Here is a 14,684-nt window from a genome sequence, read left to right as displayed (position 1 = left end):
GAGAAATACTATGGCATTTTTCCAGAATACTACATCTATGACTCTTTTTACTTATCTTTAGTATCTCACATAAAGGAAGACTATATTTATGAAAAGCATAAGTAAGTGATCAGTAGAAGGAAAAAATAATATATTAGAATAAAAGAGTAATTACAAAAAATACTTTCCTTGAAAAATACAATTAAATATATTAACAACTGTTTGCATTGATGTCCTCAAATCAAAATTTGGAAAAGTAAAATGCAGAACTAAATGAAACTGTAACTGGAAATCCAAATATTTTTTCAGGCACAGAGACCTTAACTTATAACAATATAAATTGTTGAGTGGCTTGGACTTAAATTCTAAAGTCAAACTCAGGAAGTTTGAATCCTTTTCCAGCGAAGCTGATTTTATACCTTAACCCTTGATATTTCCTTATAAGGAGGGGTGAAATACCTAAAAGAATTGAACCAAAAGAGCATGAATTCATTGTCCTCAAAATGACAGTGTTATGTTTACACATGGGTAAAGCCTAAAAATTCTTTAACTCACCACTGATCACAATATGAAGCTGAGTTTAAAGAGAAGGAGATAAAAAGAGATTCTGCATTTTAAAAGCAGTTATAGTTTTTCTTGATTCCTTGGCAATTCCAGTGTATCAGTAGTGGAAAGAGAGACAGATGTACTTGGAATCTTCAGAGTCGTGTACTGGTGGTGGAATCTCAACCCTCAAAGAGTATGAAATGGGCTTGGATAAGGCAGTTTACTGGGGCTTTCAGCTCTAGCAGAAAGGGAGACAGTAGGAAGGGACATGCTGCCAGCTCCCCAGAAGCAAGTTAGTCTGGTTTTTATGCTTTCTTGAATGTTTTCCAGGTGACATCATTGCATGTTTGGGGTGATCTGTTGGTTGCACCTTCACAGTCTTGTGTCATGCTTCTTCATGCATTGCATGTTTCATTAGCATCTTAAATTTCCACCCAGGGATGTGATTTTGATTATTAAAATGAAGCAAAGATTAGGTTAGGACAAGCTATGATATTACATTGCTTGTGTACTTGCGAAGGGTCTCTTGGAAAATCCTTATGGTTGAGGGCCACGATGTTTGTCTTTAGAGTGCTCTGTTTCTTTCATGTCTGATTGGTTGATTTGATGAGAGGAAGTGTTTGTGGCCACAAGTCCATGAGACTGGCACAACCAGCAGCACGTAAGAAGAACGGGGAAGGGTCCCTGTCCCACTTTCCCTGTCTGTCTCACTTTTAATGTGGTTGAAGATTGAATTATTTGAAATGATGTAAAAAATGTGAATTTTTGTGTTTTTCCCCATTTAAAATCTCATTATTATAAATTAACATTTTAGAGATGACTGCACCTGATGTATTTGAATATCAAATTTGTAATCTTTGTTTTGAACCATGAGTTGTCCAATTTCAGAGCACTACATTTCCCTGCATTTTTAAAATCATTTCTATCACTGGTAACTCTTACGTATACAGCATGTAAAGTTACATTTTTTACTGTAATCAGTAGAGAAAAAATGCAATATAATTTCAAGATAGAAGTGATAGTATTGTTTTTATTTATTATGAAAAACCTACCTAGGTATTCTGAACTTCGCTAAAGGTATTATTTCAAAATTTAAGAAAATAGCCATTAGAAGATTCAAGTTTCAAAATGATGAAGGAATTGAGAGAAAATGAAAATTCTGGATAGTCTGAGCAAGCAATATGCTATAAAATACTCTACAACTACTTCCTTTTTGTTTTTGACATTTTATGTTTTATTGTATGAGAATTCTGGAATGAAACATACACTTAAACAGGCCTTAGGAAATTCATTCTAGATATGAATAGATTAAAATATTTGTAAGGGGGGGAAAAAACCACAGGTTAGCTGGAGTCACACAGAATTAAGCCAAAACTAAGATTTTACCAGTCACTGATTATGTGACTATGGGTTGGTTATTATCATACATCTCTTAACTGAGGGAAATTTTTTAAAAAAACTTTCGTGGGTTTACTCTGATGACAAAAATAGATGATATATATGTTTAATTTAGTTCTATCATATTATACTTGGCATATAGTAAACTAAATAAATGATTGCCATTGTTCTTATTGTTATTTATTCTCAATGTAGAAGTATATTGAGTGCTGATACCTAACCCCTGACACCTGATCATTTGAAGACAAAAGCATTGATTTTGATGATTTTGCAGTTACTCTATATATTTTGTTAGCTTTTTAGAAACTAACTTATCTACACTATTTTTCCTCCTAAGCCTCATTTTACATATTTTATTTATAATCTGTACAAACATCTTTATATTTATGTTTCTGTTCCAAAGTTTTCCTTTAAACTTTGAACTCATATATTCTACTGCGTATTTGACATACCAGCTTGTGTATCTATCATGCCAGTGTTGAAAACTGAACTCTTGATTAGATGCATAAACTCTCTTCTCTCCAAAAACACATGCACACACACACACACAATAGTAACAAAAACACTAATCCACTGTTCCAGTTACTATGGCTTAATAACACACAACTCAAATCACACCAAAACTTGGTGTCTTAAAGAATGATGATGCATATTTTGCTCATATATATGCACTTTAGGCAGGGCTTGGTAGGGATAGTTGGTCTCTGCTGCATTTGCTGTCAGCTGGGATCATTCCAAAGGCTAGGATCTGGAATCACCTGAAGGCATTCACGGTCTTGTCATTTGGTTGTTAGCTTTCAGCTGCAATTTTAACTGTGGCTGTCAGTTTGAACACCTACACAGCCTTCCATGTAGCCTTAACTTCCATATAACCTGATGGCTGGCTTCCAAGGGTGAGTCTCCTGTGAGTAAGACTGCCTTTTATGACCATTGCACACTGCATTCTATTTGTTAATGCAGTCACTGTGATCCAGCTGGGTTCAAAGGAGGAGAAATAGACTCTTCCTGTAGATGTGGAGCTGCAAGATTCTGGAAATGGTTGTGGGATCAGAAATTGTTGCTGTAGTTATTCTGGAAAATACAATCTTCCACACCAACCAAGAAACAAACTCCAGTTTCTTTATCAGTTATTCCAATCTCAGTAAATGTCACTACCGTCTTCCTATTTGCTCAGTTCAAAAGCCAAGGAGTCAACCTGAATTTATCTTTCCTTTTTCTTTTACTCCCCACATGAGAAGTCCAGCTGGTTTTATCACCTATATAATATATCTTTTTTTTTTTTGAAACAAGTTCTCACTCTGTTGCCCAAACTGTAGTGCAGTGGCTCAATCACGGCTCACTGCAATCTTGACTTCCTGGGTTCAAGCGATATTTTCATCTCAGCTTCAGGAGTAGCTGGGACTACAGGTGCGCTTACCATGCCCCGCTGTATTATGTATCTTGAATCGTTTTCTTTCTCTCCTTTTGCTTTGTCTTTTATAAAAACCAACATATTTTTCCTCCTAAACTGTTAAATCCATTCTTCACATATATGCAACTTACCATTAGTAACAAAAATTAGCTAATGTCACTTTCTTGCTTAAAACGGCCGCACATAAGCAGGAAGTATTTCTTAGTTTTTCTACATGGAGGTGTGATACGAGTATACAGAAGATATTGCTTGTGTAAAGTGGAAAAGAGTACCATCTCAAGCAAGTTTGATTAAGATCAGCAGAATATACTTTCAGCCGGGCGCAGTGGCTCACGCCTGTAATCCTAGCACTTTGGGAGGCCGAGGCAGGCGGATCACGAGGTCAGGAGATAGAGACCAACCTGGCTAACACAGTGAAACCCCGTCTCTACTAAAAACACAAAAAATTAGCTGGGCGTTGTGGCGGGTGCCTGTAGTCCCAGCTACTCGGGAGGCTGAGGCAGGAGAATGGCTTGAACCCGGGAGGCGGAGCTTGCAGTGAGCCCAGATAGTGCCACTGCACTCCAGCCTGGGCTACAGAGTGAGACTCTGTCTCAAAACAAAACAAACAAACAAAAAAAGAATATACTTTCAGGTGCTCTCTGTCTTGAAGTAATACAAATGAAAAACAAAAAAAAAAGATTAGATGAGTTTTTTAAACACCCAGAAAACCACGTTTTCTTTTGTTAGTATTTCTCAAAAATTGTTTTATTATTTTTTCCTGTAAATAAATATACCGGTTGTAAGCTTTTTCCTTCTCTAACCACCATTTTGAAATGGATCCTATAGGTTTATTTTTAATATATGCATATTTAATATTTATATCCAGTGTATAATTGCATAAAACAAGTAGCCAATTTGAAAAGACACAAACTATATATAATTTGCTTTTTTCTATTGTGCTGCTCCATGTTCATATACAATACATTAATATTTATTCATAATCAACTGAGGATAAAAAGTAGTAAGATTTTAGAAAGTTAAAACCATATTTCTCAATATCCTCTATATTTTTATCTGCTTTTCATGCTTGATTTTCCTTATGCTCAATAATATTAGTACATTTACACAATTAAAAAATCCCTTCAAATATAAGCTATAACCTGTAATCTGTGATAGAAAATGCATAAAATATTTATAAATTTGTATTTATTTACACACATACTTCTCTGGCAAGAATTTTAGGTTGCTACATTTTCCTTTCTCCAGCGATTTCGTATTCTATGTGATGAAATTCACACAAGAAGTTTAAGATCAGGGCAATTTATATTTTATAAAGGCTTATTTTTCTTTTCTTTTTCTTTTGCTAGTGGTACCCTTACTAATGACAGTTTTTATTTTTCCTGCAAACTGTGAAATAGCACGTATTGTGTATGCCTGGGGCATACACGTATGCTTTTAAGCAATATGTGGACTGTTCTTGCTTGATGATCAAAAACTGGACAGATATGCTATATTTACTCGTGAGATTTTAACTCTTTTCAATTGATACCCTTCTAATAATTCTTTAGCTATTTCATAAATTTGTGTATTATTTTAGTTTAATGGAAGGCATTTTGTATTTAAGTTATTCATAAAATAAATGACTTTTGAAGAGACTTCCTGACCTTAATAAATTTAGGACTATGTTGAAAACTAACGATTTTTTTTAAATGATGTGTTTCAGTCAGTGTTTTTTAAATTATTTTTAAAATTGTCTTGGCTCTGAAACATTACTTTTCAAATTAGTTTGCACTTACGTATGATCTTAGAAGACCTTATATTTCATAGAAGCTTTTTTTAAGTGGGAAATTATTCTCCGAAACAATAGCTTCCTTATTTTAAAAATTGATACAGTACAAAATTCACATTGTATAATACTCTATATAAGAATTCTTTCACTAATGAAATTATTCCATATCTGTACTTTAGATTTTGAAGTCATTGTATTAGTTTTCTACTGCTTAGTAACAAATTATCACAGACTTGGCTGTTTAAAACAACACGTGTTTGTTACCTCACCACGTCTGTGACTCATGGATCTCGTCGTGGTTTGCCAGGATCTTTCCCAAGGCTGCAGTCAAGATGTTGTTCAAGACTGGAGTCTAAGGTCTGCTTCCAAGCTCTGTAGTTTTGACAAAATTCAGTTTCTTGCAGTCTGTTGAACTGTTGTTCTCAGTTCCTAGCTGGCATTGGCCTGGGGACTTCCTTCTTTTACTTTCTGGGCCTCTCCAATATGGCTGCATTCTTCATCAAAGAGTTACCAGAAAGGGGTCCAGATACAGACCCCAAGAGAGAGTTCTTGGACCTCCTGCAAGAAGGAATTTGGGGCAAATATCTACAGTAAAGGGAAACCAAGTTTATTAGGAAAGTAAATGAAGAGAGAATGGCTACTCCCTAGGCAGAGCAGCAGCATAGGCTGCTCCACCGAGTATGCTTATAGTTCTTTCTTGATTATATGCTAAACAAGGGATGGATTATTCATGAGTCTTCTGGGAAAGGCGTGGGCAATTTCTGGAACTGAGGGTTCCTCTCTGTTTTAGACAATATAGGGTAACTTTGGAATGCTGCCATGGCATTTGTAAACTGTCATGGTGCTGGTAAAAGTGTCTTTTAGCATGCTAATATATTATAATTAGTGTATAATAAGCAATGGGGACAACCAGAGGTCACTTTCATCACCATCTTGGTTTTGACCGGCTTTTTTTTTTACCACAATCTGTTTTATCAGTAGGGTCTATATCTTGAAACAATCACCTATCTCATCCTGTGACTAAGAATGCCTAACCTACTGGAAATGCAGCTCAGCAGGTCTCAGCTTTATACCAACCACACGGCCCCCATTCAAGATGGAGTTGCTGTGGTTCAAACATCTCTGACAAAAGTGTGCAAGTAGGGAAAACCATAATGAATGCCAAGTTACAATCTTATGTAACTGTTGGGTTTTTAATAGTCATCTTTCTTGATTTCATTCTAAACGTTCTAAGTCAGTGACAAAATTCTTATTAAGTATTGCACAGTAAATGATAGTGTTGGCACCCTATGTCCTAGTTCTTATCCTAGAGTTACAAGCTGAGAGCCAGTCAAATTGTTCTAAGGGAAGAAAAACCTGACTCCGCATCCACCCCCATAGTGAGTGGAAAAGAACAAATGATGGTTTTCTGTTATAAAGGCAAGAAGGTACTTTCCCTTCCTGTCTCCTTTCAACTCCTGGAAGGGGTGTCCTCCTTTCTTTAGCCTTTTGTTCTGTAAATAAAACCCCTCTATGACACAGATAAACTTTGTATCTAGTCTACAACCTAGAGGAGTCTCCAAGGTCCTGGGTCTCATTCCAAATTGAAATGTAAATTCCTTGGATTATAGATTTGCAGTCTTTCCTGGCACCTCAGGGACTCAAGCAAGAAATCTACTCCTAGCTATAGCCATTTAGCCCCCTAAGAAGATAAAAGAAGTTCTATTACTCTTTTAAATTAGAACAATTAACTAGACAAATGGCTACATATCTAATTCTCATGAAATGTGAACGTCATAGCAGCTAGAGCTATTTACCTGAAAGTTGAGAAATCTAGGAAAAGTTTTATTTTCACACATTAACCTAATCATGGAAATGATAAATCATCACTTTTGTCATACTCTGTTAGTTAGACATAAGTCATAATCAAGAGGAGAGGATTACACAAAGGCATGAATTCTAGATAATGCTAGTAAGAGGAAATTATTGGAGCCATTTTAGAATCTACCCAGCCCCAGCACAGCCACATTTGAAGACATAAATAATTTTGAAAAAAAATGTAGATAAAAATAATTGTATCAACTTTTATATATAACAATGATTTTTTAAAAATCTAGTTTCATAAAATATTTTTGCTCAATCTACCTGAAAAGTTCTTAGATGGGTAAGTAAACATTAGACTAGTCATGAATCAATATGACAATATTCTGTATTCAAGTCAGTTAAATTTAGTTTTAATTAATTTCCTTTAAAAGGTTTTGTTCTTATCTTTCCAATCAATACAGAATTTTAAAAAATAATGGTAATCTATACCTTACGTGAATATAATATTTTATGTTTATGAGGTGTTTATTCTTCTCACACAATGTGAGGAAATTAAATTCTAATTAAGAAAAATGTCTACTTCCTCAAAGTTACCCAACTACCAAGCAGAGTTTTGCCCCTGCCCCATTGGAAGTTTCTAATAGTGAAGTCCTTAGGTCTCTCAAAAAAAATCCCTGGAGGTTGAAAAGAGATTTTGTTCCTTAGATCACAGGGTGTGAGAGATCACATGGGCTGCTTCAATGACATGGTAAGTGGTTGGATGTTGTTTGTTACCTGGATGGGCTGTAGGTGTGGACCCAGGCTAGGGTAAGCTGTGTCCTTGGATGACTATGAACAGTGGGTTGACCTGGCCCAGCACTTCGTCACTCACTAAGGTGCCATTCGAGTACTGCTTCAGCATCTCCCACAGCTTCCAGTGTTTTCTAACAGTGGGCTCGTCTGTGCTGAAGGCTCAGCTGCTCCATTTTCACTTTGTCATACTATTTCTGGAAATTCTCCATCCCTATGTAGTCCACCATCACCTTGGCGAGCTCCTCAGGTCTCCTAGGTTATTCTCCTCAGTCTCTTCCTGCTCCTTAGGAGTCAATACTGACAAAAATAAAGCCCTTTTTCTTTTTTGGATTCAAATTTCCTACATATATCAGAAATCTTAAGGATCTTTTCACCCTTTTCAACAATCTTTATCAGGGCCTTGAGGATGGCGTTACTTTCCAGCGTGAGTTTGACTAAGTTATGGGATCCTGCCTGGGCTTAAGTTTTCACAGTTGTCCAAGGATCAATTCCTTGTCATTGTGGACATATCAGTTTTCATCTTCACTCTGGGGCTGTGTATCATGATCTTGCCTTTTGAAATTGTTATGCCATCCTGTAGTTTCTGTATTTTTTTCATCTGTACTTTAGTCTCTTTAAAGGTCTTCTCATCCTTCACCTTCAGGGTCCCAAAGGCAATCTTTCGATCATCTGTGGAACCATGTTTAACCCATGTTTCCCATTCATAGTATCAGGAGTATTTCACATATATTTCAACTTTTTCATTATGATTTCAGTATTTTTTTTAACATGAAAAGGATTAACAAGGAAGGGAGACTGAAAAGAATTTTCTGAGAAATATATATTTTTCACACTCGTATTTCTTTTGTCCCTTCTCTCTTCCTTTCTTTCTCCTTCTTTCCTGTTTCAATAATACAATCTTCCTAAATGTATGAAGAATTAACTTCTTATGGAAACAGTGTTACTTCTATTGTTAATATTGATAGGTTTATTTCCTTGTTCTTTTTCTTATAACTACCAAGTGTAAGCTAGAAAATAAGAATTTTATTGATGAGTACTTTTACATTAAATTATTAAGTGATAAGTAATGCATAGCAATGATTCATGCTTCAGCAGACCAGACATATATTTTTCTATAAATTGTCACATTTAGTAATTGAAAGTCCATCTAAGAACTACTCAAATGTAGAAAAAAATCTGGTTAACAATAGTGATAACAGACAAATAAAACAAAGAGCCAGATCTTATTAAAACTGAAACACAATTTATTGAAAATCTTCAGTACATACCGTGTCATCAGATTGCATCCCCAGCATTCCTGTAGTAAATGAATCAAAACCAGAGGTGAGGAGAGTATTCCTTCTTAGTAAACTGGCAAATTCCAGGTCACTAGAGCTCATTGTGAACTTTATCTTGCATGTAAAAAATATATACTTTTTAAATTTTATCGTCAAATAGGCAAATAAATAATTGCTTTTTATGGTGACCAATTTTGAAATCAGAATTCTAAGGATGCTTTAGATGATGCTATGATCTGAATGTACATGTCTGCCCACAATTCATGTTAAAACCTAACCCCCAGGTGATGGTGTTAAAAGAAGGAGCCATTGGGAGGTGACTAGGTCCTGAGGGAGGAGTCCTCACAAATGGGAATAATGTCCAGGTGAAAGAGGCCCCAGAAACCTGTCTTGCCATTCTGCCGTGTGAGGACAGAACCAGAAGGTCCCATCTTGGCAGGTTCTCATCAGACGTTGAATCTGGTGGTTCCTTTATCTTGGACACATCAGCCTCTAGAACTGTGACTAATAAACTTCTATTGTGTATAAATTCCCCCCGTCTATTGTAGTGTGTTATAGCTGCCCAACTAGACTGAGACAGATAACTCAGTTATTAACTGTTATTTTGATGGTTATTAACCATTATTTTAACTATCATTAAAAATAACAGCAGTTATGGTTGTCATTTTTTATGTTTATAAATGAAAAGTCTAACTTCTTGGTAGCATTATTATTAATATTTATTAAACTAACAGAATTTATTTTTTTACTAGAATACCACAGAGAATTTTATTTTATTTTTGCAAAATCTGGCCTAATAAGAGGCTGTTATTTGGTAGTTCAAGTTCTTTATCTGCAAAATAAGAAGAACTCAAAATGCATAAAATCCTTGTAGCTCAAATATTTATTGACTTTCATTCTTTCTTTTCCTCTAATATTACTGAAATACAAATAATTTTATTTTTCAAGAACAATTATATGGCAATTGATATGGTCCTCAAATCTCACCTTGAATTGTAGTAATCTCCATGTGTCAGGGGCAGGGCCAGAGGGAGGTTGATTGAATTATGAGGGCAGGTCTTTCCCATGCTGTTGTCTTGATAATGAATAAGTCTCATGAGATCTGATGGTTTTATAAGGGAGAGTTCCCCTGCACACACCATCTTGCCTGCCACCATGTGAGACCTCACTTTGCTCTTTCCTTATTTTCCACCATGATTGTGAGGCCTCCCCAGCCACGTAGAACTGTGAGAACAAACTAATATAGTAAATTGGTACCAGTAGAGTGGGGTGCTGCTGTAAAGATACCTGAAAATGTGAAAGCGACTTTGGAACTGGGTAACAGGCAGAGGTTGGAACAGTTTGGAGGGCTCAGAAGAAGACAGGAAAATGTGGGAAAGTTTGGAACTTCCTGGAGGCTTGGAGGGCTCAGAGGACAAGAAGATGTGAGAAAGTCTGGAAACTTGTTGAATGGCTTTGACCAACATGCTGATAGTGATATAGACAATAAAGGCCAGGCTGAGATGGTCTCAGATGGAGATGAAGAGCTTGATGGGAAATGGAGTAAAGCTCACTCTTGCTATGCAAAGAGACTGGCAGCATTTTGCCCTTAAACTAGAGATCTGTGAAACTTTGATCTACAGAGAGATGATTTAGAGTATCTGGTGGAGAAATTTTTAACTGGTAAAGTGTCAAAGAGGAAGCAGAGCATAAAAGTTTGAAAAATTTGCAGCCTGACAATGCAATAGAAAGGAAAAACCCATTTCCTGGGGAGAATTCAAGCCAGTCGCAGACATTTTCATAAGTAACAAACAGCCTAATGTTAGTCACCAAGACAATGGGGAGAATGTCTCCAGGGCAGGTCGGAGACCTTTGCAGCAGCCCTCCCATCACAGGCCCAGAGGCCTAGGAGGAAAAATGGTTTTGTGGACCAGGTCCAAGGCCCCTGTGCTGTGGGCAGCCTAAGGACTTGGTGCCTTGGTTCCCAGCTGCTCCAGCTATGGCTAAAAGGGGCTAAGGTACAGCTCAGGCTGTGGCTTCAGAGGGTGCAAGCCTCAAGCCTTAGTAGCTTCCACATGGTGTTGAGCCTGCAGGTGCAGAGAAGTCAAGAACAGAGGTTTGGAAACCTCTGCCTAGATTTTAGAAGGTTTATGAAAACGCCTAAATATCAGGCAGAAGTTTACTTCAGGGCAGGGCCCTGATGGAAAGCCTCTGTTAGGGCAGTGCAGAAGGTAAATGTGGGGTAGGATCCCCCCACACACAGAGTCCCCACTGGGGCACTGCCTAATGAAGCTGTGAGAAGAGATCCACCATCCTTCAGACCCCAGAATGGTAGATCCACTGACTGCTTGCACTGTTTGCCTGGAAAAGATGCAGACACTCAATGACAGCTCATGAAAGCAGACAGGAGTGGGGCTGTACCCTCCAAAGCCACAGGGGCAGAGCTGCCCAAGACCATGGGAACCCACCACTTACGTCATGATCAATGATCAGCATGACCTGGATGTGAGACATGGAGTCAAAGGAAATCATTTCAGAGCTTTAAGACTTGACTGTCCCACTAGATTTTGGACTTGCATGGGGCCTGTAGTTTCTTTGTTTTGGCCAATTTATCCCATGTGGAATGAGTATTTTTACCCGATGCCTGTACCCCCATTGTACCTAAAAGGTAACTAACTTGCTTTTGATTTTACAGGCCCATAGGTGAAGGGACTTGCTGTGTCTCAGATGAGACTTTGGGCTTGGACTCTTGAGTGAATGCTGGAATGAGTTAAGAATTTGGTGGCCTGTTGGGAAGGCATGATTGTGTTATGAAATGTGAGGACATGAGACTTGGGAGGGGCCGGGGGAGAAATGATACAGTTTGGCTGTGTCCTCAACCAAATTTCCCTTGAATTGTAATAATCCCCACTTGTCAAAGGCAGGGACAGCGGGAGGTAATTGAATCATGGGGGCAGGTCTTTCCTGTGCTGTTCTTGTGATAATGAGTAAGTTTCATGAGATCTGAAGGTTTTATAAAGGGGAGTTCCCCTGCACATGCCCTCTTGCCTGCCACATGTAAGACATCCTTTTGCTCTTCCTTTGTCTTCCACCATGATTGTGAAGCCTCTCCAGCTGTGTGGAACTGTGCGAACAGACTAATACACCAATGTAAAATAAAAAGTAGATTGTATTTTTGAAATATGAGATTAAGCATCAAAGTTTAAAGAAGTAAACCATGTGGATTCTGGTTCTGTTATATTAAATAAGAAATTAAATATATTGATTTACATACATAAAAATACATAATTCATTTATTTTTATAATTTAAGCATACTACATTGATTTATTCAGACAGCATTCTCTCTTCATAGAAAACTACAACAGGTTTTATTGGCTCCAACTCCATTTGTCTCCTACTCTGCTTAGGGTCACTGGTGACCTCCATGTTGTCAAATCCATACACATTTTTCCTTCTTTGTCTTACATTTCTCATCAGTATTTTATTTATTTGATAAATTTGACCAGCCTCTTTGAGTAAAAAAAAAAAGTCTTTAATTCAATTCATGATATCTTATTCTTCAGTTTTGAGTTTCCTTTTATTAATATGTTTTCTTCTTCTCTGGCTATTTCTGTTTTATACAACCTAAGAACTTTGTATAGTGCTTGTTTTTGTTGTTGTTTGTTTTTTCCCTCACATAATATATACTTACTTTGTCTAACTCGGGCAGTCCCATGCCTTTATAAATTTTATATGATTACATCTCTCAGAAGCACATCACCAGTATCAGCAGTCCTGATACTATCTTTGCATTTCAGGCTCTATAAGCAGCAATCTACTACACATCTAAAATTTCCTTTAGACCTTTATCCTTTCATCTCTCTTTGCTTGAATATATCTTAAGCATCTTAGTTCTACCATGATCAAAATTATTCTGCCTTATCTCTGCAAACAAATCTACTCCTCTTTTAGCCCTCACTGTTTCAATAAATGACACTACCATCCACTAGTTAGTTACTCAAGAAATGAAGCAGAGGAACCCTTACATATGATTGTACACCAAATTCTGCCAATTTTGTCTTTAAAATAATATCTTAAATTTTACAAGTTATCTCAATTTCCACCCCAACACTCTTTCTTAGTCATCCTAATTTCTTATCTTCTGTAATAATTGCTTTCACTCTCGCTCCCAACTAATCCAGTCTTCTCATAACAACCGAAATAATCCTAAAATATAAATCAAGTGATGTTATTTCTCTGATTAAATGTTTTCCAAGGCTTTGCATCGCACTCAGGACTAAATTTTAAAGTTTGGCCATGCCCTCATGATGCCTTTCTAGTCATTCTTACTCTCCAGTCCTTCTTACCCTCACTCTTTGCTATCCAGTGCCTGGAAAATTCCCTCAGTCCTTTATACTTTTCTCTCTCTTTCATTGAAGTACACCTCTCCATTACTGAGCTCCCTTTACTCCATGCTCAACATTCTTTTTTCTTTTCTTTGATACGGAGTCTTACTCTGCTGCCCAGGCTGGAGTGCAGTGGCGTGATCTTGGCTCACTGCAACCTCTGCCTCCCACGTTCAAGCAATTCTCCTGCCTCAGCCTCCCGAGTAGGTAGTATTGCAGGTGCATGCCACCATGCCTGGCTAATTTTCAATGTTCTTTTGCCCAGCTAATTCATACTCATCAATGAGATTTTGGCTTAAAAGTCAGTTTCTCAGTCCTCTAATTGAAATGAGTTGCTTTTTGCTTGGAGCACTGGTTTCCTTTCTTTCACAGACAGCATTAGTTTCTAAGCATGAGTTTATTTCTGTGTTATTTGTTTGCTTTCTCTTCTTATTGGCCAATAAATGGTGAATGCTGTTTCTCTTTTGCCCATATTTTATCAATAAGTTCTAGTATAGTAAATAGTAGATAATGACAATTTTGTTGTAATATCCACCTCAAATTTCATTTTTCTCTACAAATCCAGCACAATATTGGGCATGTTTACATGCATAAGTCATTGTTCCCTGATGGATCATCCCTTTTACCTCTTCTCTTCAAAAAGTTCATCTTATCTCAGGAGGATGCACTTATCAATTCTTCTTCAAAGTACTTCAAATCAGTTTGGTGTCCCCTTTGTTGTGGAACTTTCAGTGCCTCTGAAATATCATTGCAAGTTTCATTACTTTATAATTTTTTTATCTCCATTTTCCCTACCTTTACAGGTAACAAATTTAAACATGTATTCAATTCATGATATCTTCTATCATTTCTTCCTTAACTATTTACAAACTTGCGTTTCCATGTTTTCTTAATTTATCTACTAATTATTTTTAATTTTGAATAATTTCAGTTAGAAAATGAGTAACAGCCATAATAGTACAATAGTAACTGCAAAAACTTCTATGATTGTTTGCTATTTTAGAAACCCCTTTAATTATATATAAACAGAATGTTTCTCTTTCCAAAAACCGCAGGAGAGCTGAACTCAGCTTTTATGTGTCTTTTTGTCAGGAAAGGAGAAGAACAGTGTTTCAAAGATTTTAACTTATCTTTGCCTGACTGGAAACTTAACTGAAGTGAAAATTTATATGGGAAGTTGATCACCAGAGCAGAGTATTAGGCTTGATTTTCTTCTCTACAACCAGAAAACACATTTTTGGGTGACTTGGGGACAGAACATTAAATGAGCCCACTAAAAGATAGGTGTGCAACTTGTGTTTTTCTTGGTACAATGTTATCTCTTCTCAGGAAGGTGTCAGAA

General features: G+C 36.8%; 1 pseudogene; it reads right to left on the bottom strand.

The window, feature by feature from the left end:
- Positions 1-7,614: 7,614 nt before the first annotated feature.
- Positions 7,615-8,406, bottom strand: LOC129491628 (dynein regulatory complex subunit 2-like; annotated as a pseudogene).
- Positions 8,407-14,684: the final 6,278 nt, after the last annotated feature.

This window comes from Symphalangus syndactylus, chromosome 10, assembly GCF_028878055.3.
Source record: "Symphalangus syndactylus isolate Jambi chromosome 10, NHGRI_mSymSyn1-v2.1_pri, whole genome shotgun sequence".
Lineage (NCBI taxonomy): Eukaryota > Metazoa > Chordata > Mammalia > Primates > Hylobatidae > Symphalangus > Symphalangus syndactylus.
Note: the sequence above shows the minus strand (reverse complement) of the source record. Positions and strands in the feature narration are given on the sequence as shown.